Consider the following 16,617-nt stretch of genomic DNA (forward strand, 5'->3'; position numbering starts at 1 on the left):
GTTTGGTCTTTGTTTGTCCTCTGTTTGGTCTCTGTTTGTCTGATTCCCATTCTCTTGGTCTCTGTTTGTCTGATTCCCATACTCTTGGTCTCTTTTTGTCTGATTCCCATACTCTTGGTCTCTGTTTGTCTGATTCCCATACTCTTGGTCTCTGTTTGTCTGATTCCCATACTCTTGGTCTCTGTTTGTCTGATTCCCATACTCTTGGTCTCTGTTCGTCTGATTCCCATACTCTTGGTCTCTGTTTGGTCTTTGTTTGTCCTCTGTTTGGTCTCTGTTTGTCTGATTCCCATACTCTTGGTCTCTGTTTGTCTGATTCCCATACTCTTGGTCTCTTTTTGTCTGATTCCCATACTCTTGGTCTCTGTTTGTCTGATTCCCATACTCTTGGTCTCTGTTTGTCTGATTCCCATACTCTTGGTCTCTGTTTGGTCTTTGTTTGTCCTCTGTTTGGTCTCTGTTTGTCTGATTCCCATACTCTTGGTCTCTGTTTGTCTGATTCCCATACTCTTGGTCTCTGTTTGTCTGATTCCCATACTCTTGGTCTCTGTTTGTCTGATTCCCATACTCTTGGTCTCTGTTTGTCTGATTCCCATACTCTTGGTCTTTGTTTGGTCTTTGTTTGTCCTCTGTTTGGTCTCTGTTTGTCTGATTCCCATACTCTTGGTCTCTGTTTGTCTGATTCCAATACTCTTGGTCTCTTTTTGTCTGATTCCCATATTCTTGGTCTCTGTTTGTCTGATTCCCATACTCTTGGTCTCTGTTTGTCTGATTCCCATACTCTTGGTCTCTGTTTGTCTGATTCCCATACTCTTGGTCTCTGTTTGTCTGATTCCCATACTCTTGGTCTCTGTTTATCTGATTCCCATACTCTTGGTCTCTGTTTGTCTGATTCCCATACTCTTGGTCTCTGTTTGTCTCTGTTTGGTCTCTGTTTGTCTCTGTTTGCCCTGTTAGGCTGAAAAGGATGACATAACCTCTGTCTCAGTCTGTCCTGTTGGTCTCAATATCTCTAGACAGAGTAGTCTACCTGCAGGTGCCCCTAGACAGAGTAGTCTACCTGCAGGTGTCCCTAGACAGAGTAGTCTACCTGCAGGTGTCCCTAGACAGAGTAGTCTACCTGCGGGTGTCCCTAGACAGAGTAGTCTACCTGCAGGTGTCCCTAGACAGAGTAGCCTACCTGCAGGTGCCCCTAGACAGAGTAGTCTACCTGCAGGTGTCCCTAGACAGAATAGTCTACCTGCAGGTGTCCCTAGACATAGTAGTCTACCTGCAGGTGTTCCTAGATGGAGTAGTCTACCTGCAGGAGTCCCTAGACAGAGTAGTCTACCTGCAGGTGTCCCTAGACAGAATAGTCTACCTGCAGGTGTCCCTAGACAGAGTAGTCTACCTACAGGTGTCCCTAGACAGAGTAGTCTACCTACAGGTGTCCCTAGACAGAGTAGTCTACCTGCAGGAGTCCCTAGACATAGTAGTCTACCTGCAGGTGCCCCTAGACAGAGTAGTCTACCTGCAGGAGTCCCTAGACATAGTAGCCTAGCTGTAGGTGTCCCTAGACAGAGTAGTCTACCTGCATGAGTCCCTAGACATAGTAGTCTACCTGCAGGTGTCCCTAGACGGAGTAGTCTACCTGCAGGAGTCCCTAGACATAGTAGTCTACCTGCAGGTGTCCCTAGACAGAGTCGTCTACCTGCAGGTGTCCCTAGACAGAGTACTCTACCTGCATTTGTCCATATTCCCTGTGGAATAGAGTTCCATGTAGTCATGGCTCTATGTAGTACTGTGGAATAGAGTTCCATGTAGTCATGGCTCTATGTAGTACTGTGGAATAGAGTTCCATGTGGTCATGGCTCTATGTAGTACTGTGGAATAGAGTTCCATGTAGTCATGGCTCTATGTAGTACTGTGGAATAGAGTTCCATGTAGTCATGGCTCTATGTAGGACTGTGGAATTGAGTTCCATGTAGTCATGGCTCTATGTAGTACTGTGGAATAGAGTTCCATGTAGTCATGGCTCTATGTAGTACTGTGGAATAGAGTTCCATGTAGTCATGGCTCTATGTAGTACTGTGCGCCTCCCATAGTCTGTTCTGCACTTGGTGCATGGGGGGAATTTACAAATCTATGGACATAGCCTAATTTGGTCTGTCAAACAGATAGGTCTTATTTGTTAAATAGGAAGAAATAGGCTCCAACACAGAGCCCCCTGGTTGTTACTCTAATCAGGGGTGAAAGTAGATGTCTTCCCGGTAATGAACCTCCCACGCACCTGCACCAACAAAAATGTATGTGCCCTTGATGTTCTTCCGCCTTAGGCGAGACAAAAAATGTTCACCCCCTACTCTCCCTGCTAGAATAGGCTAGTGTACAGCAGGGGTCGTCAATAGGTTTGGCCCCGGGACAATTTTTTCTCTGCTAAGAGTCGGCAGAACAGAACATAATAACGCCAAATTAAATAATTTTTTTTAGAGGAGGCATCTGGAGAGGCGCGCTGGGCATGGACAAGCCGAATCTTTTGTGCCCTCGGCTTTGACAAAGCATCGTGGGGCGGCATCAGCCCTCACCTATGTAAATAGCCCTCATGCCACTGGGTGAGATAAGTTATCATTGTTTTTGGGCAGAATAGTGTGAGGTGTTAAGTGTTGTTGAAGGTGCATCTTGGTAGGTTCAGCTCTGAAGATGCCTCCCTGGTCAAACTGCAGCACTAGGTGGTAGGTTCAGCTCAGAAGATGCCTCCCTGGTCAAACTGCAGCACTAGGTGGTAGGTTCAGCTCAGAAGATGCCTCCCTGGTCAAACTGCAGCACTAGGTGGTAGGTTCAGCTCAGACGATGCCTCCCTGGTCAAACTGCAGCACTAGGTGGTAGGTTCAGCTCAGAAGATGCCTCCCTGGTCAAACTGCAGCACTAGGTGGTAGGTTCAGCTCAGAAGATGCCTCCCTGGTCAAACTGCAGCACTAGGTGGTAGGTTCAGCTCAGAAGATGCCTCCCTGGTCAAACTGCAGCACTAGGTGGTAGGTTCAGCTCAGAAGATGCCTCCCTGGTCAAACTGCAGCACTAGGTGGTAGGTTCAGCTCAGAAGATGCCTCCCTGGTCAAACTGCAGCACTAGGTGGCTGCCTAATCCTTATAGTATTAATTCAATAGCATCTCTGTAGGTTTAGTCATAAAGATTTGTCATAAAATATATGACCTTTTATTGTGGCATAAACACAACCAGTCGTGATGTTTTCATCTGATTGCCAAACAATCCTTTCAAAAGGCTCCTTACTAGACTCACGTTCATCCACTCACCACATATTTCATCCTTACCAGACTCACGTTCATCCACTCACCACATATTTCATCCTTACTAGACTCACGTTCATCCACTCACCACATATTTCATCCTCCAAACAGTGGTGACTGGAAAGAGACATCTGTTACACAAAACATCAAAAAGTGAAATGACATTTGCCGATTGTCATAAGAATTAATGCCTCCATTGCTGTCCGCACGCCTCGGCCACTGATTTCTGCCTTGGCAACATGTCAGTGTTCTCCTATAACCACACCACATTTTGGAGCGTAGGCTATGCCACCCGTTCCATGGCTATGCCACCTGTTCCATGGTTATGCCACCCGTTCCATGGCTATGCCACCCGTTCCATGGCTATGCCACCTGTTCCATGGTTATGCCACCCGTTCCATGGTTATGCCACCCGTTCCATGGTTATGCCACCCTTTCCATGGCTATACCACCCTTTCCATGGCTATGCCACCCTTTCCATAGATATGACACCCACTCCATGGCTATGCCACCCATTTCATGCCACCCGTCCATGGTTATGCCACCCGTTCCATGGCTATGCCACCCATTTCATGCCACCCGTCCATGGTTATGCCACCCGTTCCATGGCTATGCCACCCATTCCATGCCACCCGGTCCATGGTTATGCCACCCGTTCCATGGTTATGCCACCCGTTCCATGGCTAGGCCACCCGTTCCATGGTTATGCCACCCGTTCCATGGCTATGCCACCCATTTCGTGCCACCCGTCCATGGTTATGCCACCCGTTCCATGGCTATGCCACCCATTTCATGCCACCCGGTCCATGGTTATGCCACCCGTTCCATGGTTATGCCACCCGTTCCATGGCTATGCCACCTGTTCCATGGTTATGCCACCCGTTCCATGGCTATGCCACCCGTTCCATGGCTATGCCACCGTTCCATGGCTATGCCACCCATTTCATGCCACCCGTTCCATGGCTATTCCACCGTATCATGGCTATGCCACCGTATCATGGCTATGCCACCCGTTCCATGGCTATGCCACCGTTCCATGGCTATGCCACCCGTTCCATGGCTATGCCACCGTATCATGGCTATACCACCCGCTCCATGGCTATGCCACCGTATCATGGCTATGTCACCGTTCCATGGCTATGCCACCGTATCATGGCTATACCACCCGCTCCATGGCTATGCCACCCGTTCCATGGCTATGCCACCGTTCCATGGTTATGCCACCCGTTCCATGGCTATGCCACCGTTCCATGGCTATGCCACCCGTTCCATGGCTATGCCACCCGTTCCATGGTTATGCCACCCGTTCCATGGTTATGCCACCCGTTCCATGGCTATGCCACCGTATCATGGCTATGCCACCGTTCCATGGCTATGCCACCCGTTCCATGGTTATGCCACCCGTTCCATGGCTATGCCACCCATTCCATGGCTATACCCTCACTATTTATTTTACCGGTACCCCGTAGCGCCACTATTTATTTTACTGGTACACCGTACCTCCACTATTTATTTTACTGGTACACCGTACCTCCACTATTTAAACATTTTGGGGGAAGAAACCTCTGACTCTCCTCCTGAACTGCCACCGTAGGCCTACACAGCACAGCCATTGGTTTAGCAGCACAGCCATTGTTTAGCAGCACAGCCATTGGTTTAGCAGCACAGCCATTGGTTAAGCAGCACAGCCATTGGTTAAGCAGCACAACAAATGGTTAAACAGCACAGCCATTGGTTAAGCAGCACACAATAATTTTTTTGATCAGGAAGAGCAGAGCAGTTGGGGGCTCAGGGTTGGAACATTCATCGCAGTGTGTAATGCACCCTTGTTATATTTACAACATCAGCAGCTATCTTGCAAATCTAACTTTGTTCTGTGCTTCTCCCAGCATGCACTTCGTATGGATCATTTGATTGAGACCACACAAAATAGGCTATAGGTGCAATTAATATTACTCACCCAGCAGAGAATCAGAGATGATGGATGGCATCAGGCACACATGGATATCAAATCAAAGACATATATTAAGCAGGTGTTATTGCAGGTGTAGCGAAATGCTTGTGTTCCTAGCTCCAACAGTAATATCTAACTAAATGCTTGTGTTCCTAGCTCCAACAGTAATATCTAACTAAATGCTTGTGTTCCTAGCTCCAACAGTAATATCTAACTAAATGCTTGTGTACCTAGCTCCAACAGTAATATCTAACTAAATGCTTGTGTTTCTAGCTCCAACAGTGCAGTAGTATCTAACTAAATGCTTGTGTTCCTAGCTTCAACAGTGCAGTAGTATCTAACTAAATGCTTGTGTTCCTAGCTCCAACAGTAATATCTAACTAAATGCTTGTGTTCCTAGCTCCAACAGTAATATCTAACTAAATGCTTGTGTACCTAGCTCCAACAGTAATATCTAACTAAATGCTTGTGTTCCTAGCTCCAACAGTAATATCTAACTAAATGCTTGTGTTTCTAGCTCCAACAGTGCAGTAGTATCTAACTAAATGCTTGTGTTTCTAGCTCCAACAGTGCAGTGGTATCTAACTAAATGCTTGTGTTCCTAGTTCCAACAGTGCAGTAGTATCTAACTAAATGCTTGTGTTCCTAGCTCCAACAGTGCAGTAGTATCTAACTAAATGCTTGTGTTCCTAGCTCCAACAGTAATATCTAACTAAATGCTTGTGTTCCTAGCTCCAACAGTAATATCTAACTAAATGCTTGTGTTCCTAGCTCCAACAGTAATATCTAACTAAATGCTTGTGTACCTAGCTCCAACAGTAATATCTAACTAAATGCTTGTGTTCCTAGCTCCAACAGTAATATCTAACTAAATGCTTGTGTTTCTAGCTCCAACAGTGCAGTAGTATCTAACTAAATGCTTGTGTTTCTAGCTCCAACAGTGCAGTGGTATCTAACTAAATGCTTGTGTTCCTAGTTCCAACAGTGCAGTAGTATCTAACTAAATGCTTGTGTTCCTAGCTCCAACAGTGCAGTAGTATCTAACTAAATGCTTGTGTTCCTAGCTCCAACAGTAATATCTAACTAAATGCTTGTGTTCCTAGCTCCAACAGTAATATCTAACTAAATGCTTGTGTACCTAGCTCCAACAGTAATATCTAACTAAATGCTTGTGTTCCTAGCTCCAACAGTAATATCTAACTAAATGCTTGTGTTTCTAGCTCCAACAGTGCAGTAGTATCTAACTAAATGCTTGTGTTTCTAGCTCCATGAGTGCAGTAGTATCTAACTAAATGCTTGTGTTCCTAGCTCCAACAGTGCAGTAGTATCTAACTAAATGCTTGTGTTCCTATTTCCAACAGTGCAGTAGTATCTAACTAAATGCTTGTGTTCCTAGCTCCAACAGTGCAGTAGTATCTAACTAAATGCTTGTGTTCCTAGTTCCAACAGTGCAGTAGTATCTAACTAAATGCTTGTGTTCCTAGTTCCAACAGTGCAGTAGTATCTAACTAAATGCTTGTGTTCCTAGCTCCAACAGTAATATCTAACTAAATGCTTGTGTTCCTAGCTCCAACAGTAATATCTAACTAAATGCTTTTGTTACTAGCTCCAACAGTAATATCTAACTAAATGCTTGTGTTTCTAGCTCCAACAGTGCAGTAATATCTAACTAAATGCTTGTGTTCTTACCTCCAACAGTTATATCTAACTAAATGCTTGTGTTCCTAGCTCCAACAGTGCAGTAATATCTAACTAAATGCTTGTGTTCCTAGCTCCAACAGTAATATATAACTAAATGCTTGTGTTCCTAGCTCCAACAGTAATATATAACTAAATGCTTGTGTTTCTAGCTCCAACAGTACAGTAGTATCTAACTAAATGCTTGTGTTCCTAGCTCCAACAGTGCAGTAATACCTAACTAAATGCTTGTGTCCCTAGCTCCAACAGTGCAGTAATATCTAACTAAATGCTTGTGTTCCCAGCTCCAACAGTACAGTAATATCTAACTAAATGCTTGTGTTCCTAGCTCCAACAGTGCAGTAATATCTAACTAAATGCTTGTGTTCCTAGCTCCAACAGTAATATCTAACTAAATGCTTGTGTTCCTAGCTCCAACAGTAATATCTAACTAAATGCTTGTGTACCTAGCTCCAACAGTAATATCTAACTAAATGCTTGTGTTTCTAGCTCCAACAGTGCAGTAGTATCTAACTAAATGCTTGTGTTCCTAGCTCCAACAGTGCAGTAGTATCTAACTAAATGCTTGTGTTCCTAGCTCCAACAGTAATATCTAACTAAATGCTTGTGTTCCTAGCTCCAACAGTAATATCTAACTAAATGCTTGTGTACCTAGCTCCAACAGTAATATCTAACTAAATGCTTGTGTTCCTAGCTCCAACAGTAATATCTAACCAAATGCTTGTGTTTCTAGCTCCAACAGTGCAGTAGTATCTAACTAAATGCTTGTGTTTCTAGCTCCAACAGTGCAGTGGTATCTAACTAAATGCTTGTGTTCCTAGTTCCAACAGTGCAGTAGTATCTAACTAAATGCTTGTGTTCCTAGCTCCAACAGTGCAGTAGTATCTAACTAAATGCTTGTGTTCCTAGCTCCAACAGTAATATCTAACTAAATGCTTGTGTTCCTAGCTCCAACAGTAATATCTAACTAAATGCTTGTGTTCCTAGCTCCAACAGTAATATCTAACTAAATGCTTGTGTACCTAGCTCCAACAGTAATATCTAACTAAATGCTTGTGTTCCTAGCTCCAACAGTAATATCTAACTAAATGCTTGTGTTTCTAGCTCCAACAGTGCAGTAGTATCTAACTAAATGCTTGTGTTTCTAGCTCCAACAGTGCAGTGGTATCTAACTAAATGCTTGTGTTCCTAGTTCCAACAGTGCAGTAGTATCTAACTAAATGCTTGTGTTCCTAGCTCCAACAGTGCAGTAGTATCTAACTAAATGCTTGTGTTCCTAGCTCCAACAGTAATATCTAACTAAATGCTTGTGTTCCTAGCTCCAACAGTAATATCTAACTAAATGCTTGTGTACCTAGCTCCAACAGTAATATCTAACTAAATGCTTGTGTTCCTAGCTCCAACAGTAATATCTAACTAAATGCTTGTGTTTCTAGCTCCAACAGTGCAGTAGTATCTAACTAAATGCTTGTGTTTCTAGCTCCATGAGTGCAGTAGTATCTAACTAAATGCTTGTGTTCCTAGCTCCAACAGTGCAGTAGTATCTAACTAAATGCTTGTGTTCCTATTTCCAACAGTGCAGTAGTATCTAACTAAATGCTTGTGTTCCTAGCTCCAACAGTGCAGTAGTATCTAACTAAATGCTTGTGTTCCTAGTTCCAACAGTGCAGTAGTATCTAACTAAATGCTTGTGTTCCTAGTTCCAACAGTGCAGTAGTATCTAACTAAATGCTTGTGTTCCTAGCTCCAACAGTAATATCTAACTAAATGCTTGTGTTCCTAGCTCCAACAGTAATATCTAACTAAATGCTTTTGTTACTAGCTCCAACAGTAATATCTAACTAAATGCTTGTGTTTCTAGCTCCAACAGTGCAGTAATATCTAACTAAATGCTTGTGTTCTTAGCTCCAACAGTTATATCTAACTAAATGCTTGTGTTCCTAGCTCCAACAGTGCAGTAATATCTAACTAAATGCTTGTGTTCCTAGCTCCAACAGTAATATATAACTAAATGCTTGTGTTCCTAGCTCCAACAGTAATATATAACTAAATGCTTGTGTTTCTTGCTCCAACAGTACAGTAGTATCTAACTAAATGCTTGTGTTCCTAGCTCCAACAGTGCAGTAATACCTAACTAAATGCTTGTGTCCCTAGCTCCAACAGTGCAGTAATATCTAACTAAATGCTTGTGTTCCCAGCTCCAACAGTACAGTAATATCTAACTAAATGCTTGTGTTCCTAGCTCCAACAGTGCAGTAATATCTAACTAAATGCTTGTGTTCCTAGCTCCAACAGTAATATATAACTAAATGCTTGTGTTCCTAGCTCCAACAGTAATATATAACTAAATGCTTGTGTTCCTAGCTCCAACAGTGCAGTAATATCTAACTAAATGCTTGTGTTCCTAGCTCCAACAGTACAGTAGTATCTAACTAAATGCTTGTGTTCCTAGCTCCAACAGTGCAGTAATATCTAACTAAATGCTTGTGTTCCTAGCTCCAACAGTACAGTAGTATCTAACTAAATGCTTGTGTTCCTAGCTCCAACAGTGCAGTAATATCTAACTAAATGCTTGTGTTCCTAGCTCCAACAGTACAGTAGTATCTAACTAAATGCTTGTGTTCCTAGCTCCAACAGTGCAGTAATATCTAACTAAATGCTTGTGTTCCTAGCTCCAACAGTACAGTAGTATCTAACTAAATGCTTGTGTTCCTAGCTCCAACAGTACAGTAGTATCTAACTAAATGCTTGTGTTCCTAGCTCCAACAGTGCAGTAATATCTAACTAAATGCTTGTGTTCCTAGCTCCAACAGTGCAGTAATATCTAACTAAATGCTTGTGTTCCTAGCTCCAACAGTGCAGTAATATCTAACTAAATGCTTGTGTTCCTAGCTCCAACAGTACAGTAGTATCTAACTAAATGCTTGTGTTCCTAGCTCCAACAGTGCAGTAATATCTAACTAAATGCTTGTGTTCCTAGCTCCAACAGTGCAGTAGTATCTAACTAAATGCTTGTGTTTCTAGCTCCAACAGTGCAGTAGTATCTAACTAAATGCTTGTGTTTCTAGCTCCAACAGTGCAGTAGTATCTAACTAAATGCTTGTGTTCCTAGCTCCAACAGTACACTAGTATCTAACTAAATGCTTGTGTACCTAGCTCCAACAGTAATATCTAACTAAATGCTTGTGTTTCTAGCTCCAACAGTGCAGTAGTATCTAACTAAATGCTTGTGTTTCTAGCTCCAACAGTGCAGTAGTATCTAACTAAATGCTTGTGTTTCTAGCTCCAACAGTGCAGTAGTATCTAACTAAATGCTTGTGTACCTAGCTCCAACAGTAATATCTAACTAAATGCTTGTGTTTCTAGCTCCAACAGTGCAGTAGTATCTAACTAAATGCTTGTGTTCCTAGCTCCAACAGTGCAGTAGTATCTAACTAAATGCTTGTGTTCCTAGCTCCAACAGTAATATCTAACTAAATGCTTGTGTTCCTAGCTCCAACAGTAATATCTAACTAAATGCTTGTGTACCTAGCTCCAACAGTAATATCTAACTAAATGCTTGTGTTTCTAGCTCCAACAGTGCAGTAGTATCTAACTAAATGCTTGTGTTTCTAGCTCCAACAGTGCAGTGGTATCTAACTAAATGCTTGTGTTCCTAGTTCCAACAGTGCAGTAGTATCTAACTAAATGATTGTGTTCCTAGCTCCAACAGTGCAGTAGTATCTAACTAAATGCTTGTGTTCCTAGCTCCAACAGTAATATCTAACTAAATGCTTGTGTTCCTAGCTCCAACAGTAATATCTAACTAAATGCTTGTGTTCCTAGCTCCAACAGTAATATCTAACTAAATGCTTGTGTACCTAGCTCCAACAGTAATATCTAACTAAATGCTTGTGTTCCTAGCTCCAACAGTAATATCTAACTAAATGCTTGTGTTTCTAGCTCCAACAGTGCAGTAGTATCTAACTAAATGCTTGTGTTTCTAGCTCCAACAGTGCAGTGGTATCTAACTAAATGCTTGTGTTCCTAGTTCCAACAGTGCAGTAGTATCTAACTAAATGCTTGTGTTCCTAGCTCCAACAGTGCAGTAGTATCTAACTAAATGCTTGTGTTCCTAGCTCCAACAGTAATATCTAACTAAATGCTTGTGTTCCTAGCTCCAACAGTAATATCTAACTAAATGCTTGTGTACCTAGCTCCAACAGTAATATCTAACTAAATGCTTGTGTTCCTAGCTCCAACAGTAATATCTAACTAAATGCTTGTGTTTCTAGCTCCAACAGTGCAGTAGTATCTAACTAAATGCTTGTGTTTCTAGCTCCATGAGTGCAGTAGTATCTAACTAAATGCTTGTGTTCCTAGCTCCAACAGTGCAGTAGTATCTAACTAAATGCTTGTGTTCCTATTTCCAACAGTGCAGTAGTATCTAACTAAATGCTTGTGTTCCTAGCTCCAACAGTGCAGTAGTATCTAACTAAATGCTTGTGTTCCTAGTTCCAACAGTGCAGTAGTATCTAACTAAATGCTTGTGTTCCTAGTTCCAACAGTGCAGTAGTATCTAACTAAATGCTTGTGTTCCTAGCTCCAACAGTAATATCTAACTAAATGCTTGTGTTCCTAGCTCCAACAGTAATATCTAACTAAATGCTTGTGTTTCTAGCTCCAACAGTGCAGTAATATCTAACTAAATGCTTGTGTTCTTAGCTCCAACAGTTATATCTAACTAAATGCTTGTGTTCCTAGCTCCAACAGTAATATATAACTAAATGCTTGTGTTCCTAGCTCCAACAGTAATATATAACTAAATGCTTGTGTTCCTAGCTCCAACAGTGCAGTAATATCTAACTAAATGCTTGTGTTCCTAGCTCCAACAGTACAGTAGTATCTAACTAAATGCTTGTGTTCCTAGCTCCAACAGTGCAGTAATATCTAACTAAATGCTTGTGTTCCTAGCTCCAACAGTACAGTAGTATCTAACTAAATGCTTGTGTTCCTAGCTCCAACAGTGCAGTAATATCTAACTAAATGCTTGTGTTCCTAGCTCCAACAGTACAGTAGTATCTAACTAAATGCTTGTGTTCCTAGCTCCAACAGTGCAGTAATATCTAACTAAATGCTTGTGTTCCTAGCTCCAACAGTACAGTAGTATCTAACTAAATGCTTGTGTTCCTAGCTCCAACAGTACTGTAGTATCTAACTAAATGCTTGTGTTCCTAGCTCCAACAGTGCAGTAATATCTAACTAAATGCTTGTGTTCCTAGCTCCAACAGTGCAGTAATATCTAACTAAATGCTTGTGTTCCTAGCTCCAACAGTGCAGTAATATCTAACTAAATGCTTGTGTTCCTAGCTCCAACAGTACAGTAGTATCTAACTAAATGCTTGTGTTCCTAGCTCCAACAGTGCAGTAATATCTAACTAAATGCTTGTGTTCCTAGCTCCAACAGTGCAGTAGTATCTAACTAAATGCTTGTGTTTCTAGCTCCAACAGTGCAGTAGTATCTAACTAAATGCTTGTGTTTCTAGCTCCAACAGTGCAGTAGTATCTAACTAAATGCTTGTGTTCCTAGCTCCAACAGTACAGTAGTATCTAACAATATCTAACATTTCACAATATTACACACAATCTAATTATATATCCTAATAAGCAACTAATTCTAAAACACAGAGAAATATAGACATTTCATCAATTACAAATTCCATGACCCTCCCTAAACCCAGCTGTAGGACCTTTTGAGGATCTGGGGACCCATTCATCGTCTCCTGAGTGGGAAAAGGCGTTGTCGTGCCCTCTTTACAAATGTCTTGTTTTTTTTGGACCATGATAGTTTGTTGGTGATGTAGACACCAAGGAACTTTAAACTCTGTGAATAGGGGCGTGTTCGGTCCTCCTATTTCTGTAGTCTATGATCATCTCCTTTGTTTTGATCACGTTGAGGGAGAGGTTGTTGTCCTGGCACCACACTGCCAGGTCTCTGACCTCCTCCCTATAGGCTGTCTCATCGTTGTCGGTGACAAACTCAAATGATGGTGTTGGAGTCGTGCTTTACCATGCAGTCGTGGGTGAACAGGGAGTACAGGAGGGGACTAAGAATGCACCCCTGTGGGGATAAGCAGGAATCAGGAGGATATTTGCCAAGTGGAGGGCGAGGGGAAAGCTTTGTGTTCATCTCTGTGTGTGGAGTAGAGGTGGTCTAGAGTTTTTTTCCCTCTGGTTGAACATGTGACACGCTGGTAGAAATTAGGTCAAAATAATTTAAGTTTGCCTGCAATAAAGTCCCCGGGCCACTAGGAGCGCCACTTCTGTATGAGCATTTTCTTGTTTGGTTATGACCTTACTTAACTAGTTGAGTGCGGTCTTAGTGCCAGTATCGGTTTGTGGTGGTAAATAGCAGAGCTACTCATTATGACTGCATGGTCTTGTCTTAGTAGCAAACTATCTCTGTTCTGTTCTCCTCCCAATACTATCTCTGTTCTGTTTTCCTCCCTGTACTATCTCTGTTCTGTTCTCCTCCCTATACTATCTCTGTTCTGTTCTCCTCCCTATTCAATCTCTGTTCTGTTCTCCTCTTTATACTAACTCTCCTCTTTCTCCTCTCTATACTGTCTCTGTTCTGTTCTCCTCCCTATTCAATCTCTGTTCTGTTCTCCTCTTTATACTAAATCTCTTCTTTTCTCCTCTCTATACTATCTCTGTTCTGTTCTCCTCTTTATACTAAATCTCTTCTGTTCTCCTCTCTATACTGTCTCTGTTCTGTTTTCCTCCCTATTCAATCTCTGTTCTGTTCTCCTCTTTATACTAAATCTCCTCTGTTTTCCTCCCTATACTATCTCTGTTCTGTTCTCCTCCCTGTACTATCTCTGTTCTGTTCTCCTCCCTGTACTATCTCTGTTCTGATCTCCTCCCTGTACTATCTCTGTTCTGGTCTCCTCCCTGTACCAACTCTGTTCTGTTCACCCTATACTAACTCTCTTCTGTTTTCCTCCCTATACTATCTCTGTTCTGTTCTCCTCCCTATGCTATCTCTGTTCTGTTCTCCTCTTTATACTAAATCTCTTCTGTTCTCCTCCCTATACTATCTCTGTTCTGTTCTCCTCCCTATTCTATCTCTGTTCTGTTCTCCTCTTTATACTAAATCTCTTCTGTTCTCCTCCCTATACTATCTCTGTTCTGTTTTCCTCCCTATACTATCTCTGTTCTGTTTTCCTCCCTATTCAATCTCTGTTCTGTTCTCCTCCCTATACTATCTCTGTTCTGTTCTCTTCCCTATACTATCTCTGTTCTGTTTTCCTCCCTGTACTAAATCTCTTCTGTTCTCCTCCCTATACTATCTCTGTTCTGTTCTCCTCCCTATTCTATCTCTGTTCTGTTCTCCTCTTTATACTAAATCTCTTCTGTTCTCCTCCCTATACTATCTCTGTTCTGTTCTCCTCTTTATACTAAATCTCTTCTGTTTTCCTCCCTATACTATCTACTCCCTGTACTATCTCTGTTATGTTCTCCTCCCTGTACTATCTCTGTTCTGTTCTGTTCTTCTCCCTGTACTATCTCTGTTCTGTTCTGTTCTTCTCCCTGTACTATCTCTGTTCTGTTCTCCTCCCTGTACTATCTCTGTTCTGATCTCCTCCCTGTACTATCTCTGTTCTGTTCTCCCTATACTAACTCTCTTCTGTTCTCCTCTCTATACTATCTCTGTTCTGTTCTCCTCCATATATTTATCTCTGTTCTCCTCCCTATGCTATCTCTGTTCTGTTCTCCTCTTTATACTAAATCTCTTCTGTTCTCCTCCCTATACTATCTCTGTTCTGTTTTCCTCCCTATACTATCTCTGTTCTGTTTTCCTCCCTATTTAATCTCTGTTCTGTTCTCCTCCCTATACTATCTCTGTTCTGTTCTCCTCCCTATACTATCTCTGTTCTGTTCTCTTCCCTATACTATCTCTGTTCTGTTCTCCTCTTTATACTAAATCTCTTCTGTTCTCCTCCCTATACTATCTCTGTTCTGTTCTCCTCTTTATACTAAATATCTTCTGTTCTCCTCCCTATACTATCTCTGTTCTGTTTTTCTCCCTATACTATCTCTGTTCTGTTTTCCTCCCTATTCAATCTCTGTTCTGTTCTCCTCCCTGTACTAAATCTCTTCTGTTCTCCTCCCTATACTATCTCTGTTCTGTTCTCCTCCCTATTCTATCTCTGTTCTGTTCTCCTCTTTATACTAAATCTCTTCTGTTCTCCTCCCTATACTATCTCTGTTCTGTTCTCCTCTTTATACTAAATCTCTTCTGTTTTCCTCCCTATACTATCTACTCCCTGTACTATCTCTGTTCTGTTCTCCTCCCTGTACTATCTCTGTTCTGTTCTTCTCCCTGTACTATCTCTGTTCTGTTCTGTTCTTCTCCCTGTACTATCTCTGTTCTGTTCTGTTTTCCTCCCTGTACTATCTCTGTTCTGTTCTCCTCCCTGTACTATCTCTGTTCTGATCTCCTCCCTGTACTATCTCTGTTCTGTTCTCCCTATACTAACTCTCTTCTGTTCTCCTCTCTATACTATCTCTGTTCTGTTCTCCTCCATATATTTATCTCTGTTCTCCTCCCTATGCTATCTCTGTTCTGTTCTCCTCTTTATACTAAATCTCTTCTGTTCTCCTCCCTATACTATCTCTGTTCTCCTCCCTATTCTATCTCTGTTCTGTTCTCCTCTTTATACTAAATCTCTTCTGTTCTCCTCCCTATACTATCTCTGTTCTGTTTTCCTCCCTATACTATCTCTGTTCTGTTTTCCTCCCTATTCAATCTCTGTTCTGTTCTCCTCCCTATACTATCTCTGTTCTGTTCTCTTCCCTATACTATCTCTGTTCTGTTTTCCTCCCTGTACTATATCTCTGTTCTGTTCTCCTCTCTATACTATCTCTGTTCTGTTCTCCTCTCTATACTATCTCTGTTCTCTTCCCTATACTCTCTCTGTTCTGTTCTCCCTATACTAACTCTGTTTCACTGTTCTGTTTTCCTCCCTGTACTATATCTCTGTTCTGTTCTCCTCTCTATACTATCTCTGTTCTGTTCTCCTCTCTATACTATCTATGTTCTGTTCTCTTCCCTATACTATCTCTGTTCTGTTCTCCTCTCTATACTATCTCTGTTCTGTTCTCTTCCCTATACTCTCTCTGTTCTGTTCTCCCTATACTAACTCTGTTTCACTGTTCTGTTCTCCTCCCTATACTATCTCTATTCTGTTCTCCTCTCTATACTATCTCTGTTCTTGTTCTCCTCCCTGTACTATCTCTGTTCTGTTCTCCCAATACTCTCTCTGTTCTGTTCTCCCTATAATATCTCTGTTCTGTTCTCTCTATACTATCTCTGTTCTGTTCTCCCTATACTATCTCTGTTCTGTTCTCCCTATAATATCTCTGTTCTGTTCTCTCTATACTATCTCTGTTCTGTTCTCCCTATAATATCTCTGTTCTGTTCTCCCTATACTAACTCTGTTCTGTTCTCTCTATACTATCTCTGTTCTGTTCTCCCTATACTAACTCTGTTCTGTTCTCCCTATACTAACTCTGTTCTGTTCTCCCTATAATATCTCTGTTCTGTTCTCTCTATACTATCTCTGTTCTGTTCTCTCTATACTATCTCTGTTCTGTTCTCCTTATTCTAACTCTGTTCTGTTCTCCCTATAATATCTC

General features: G+C 41.9%; 1 protein-coding gene across 1 annotated transcript in view; it reads left to right on the forward strand.

Moving 5' to 3' along the window:
• LOC109884963 (signal-induced proliferation-associated 1-like protein 2) overlaps positions 1–16,617 on the forward strand; it is a gene marked incomplete in the record, with an annotated part of 384,885 nt that overhangs the window by 112,321 nt on the left and 255,947 nt on the right.

The sequence above is a fragment of the Oncorhynchus kisutch genome, linkage group LG20, assembly GCF_002021735.2.
Source record: "Oncorhynchus kisutch isolate 150728-3 linkage group LG20, Okis_V2, whole genome shotgun sequence".
Lineage (NCBI taxonomy): Eukaryota > Metazoa > Chordata > Actinopteri > Salmoniformes > Salmonidae > Oncorhynchus > Oncorhynchus kisutch.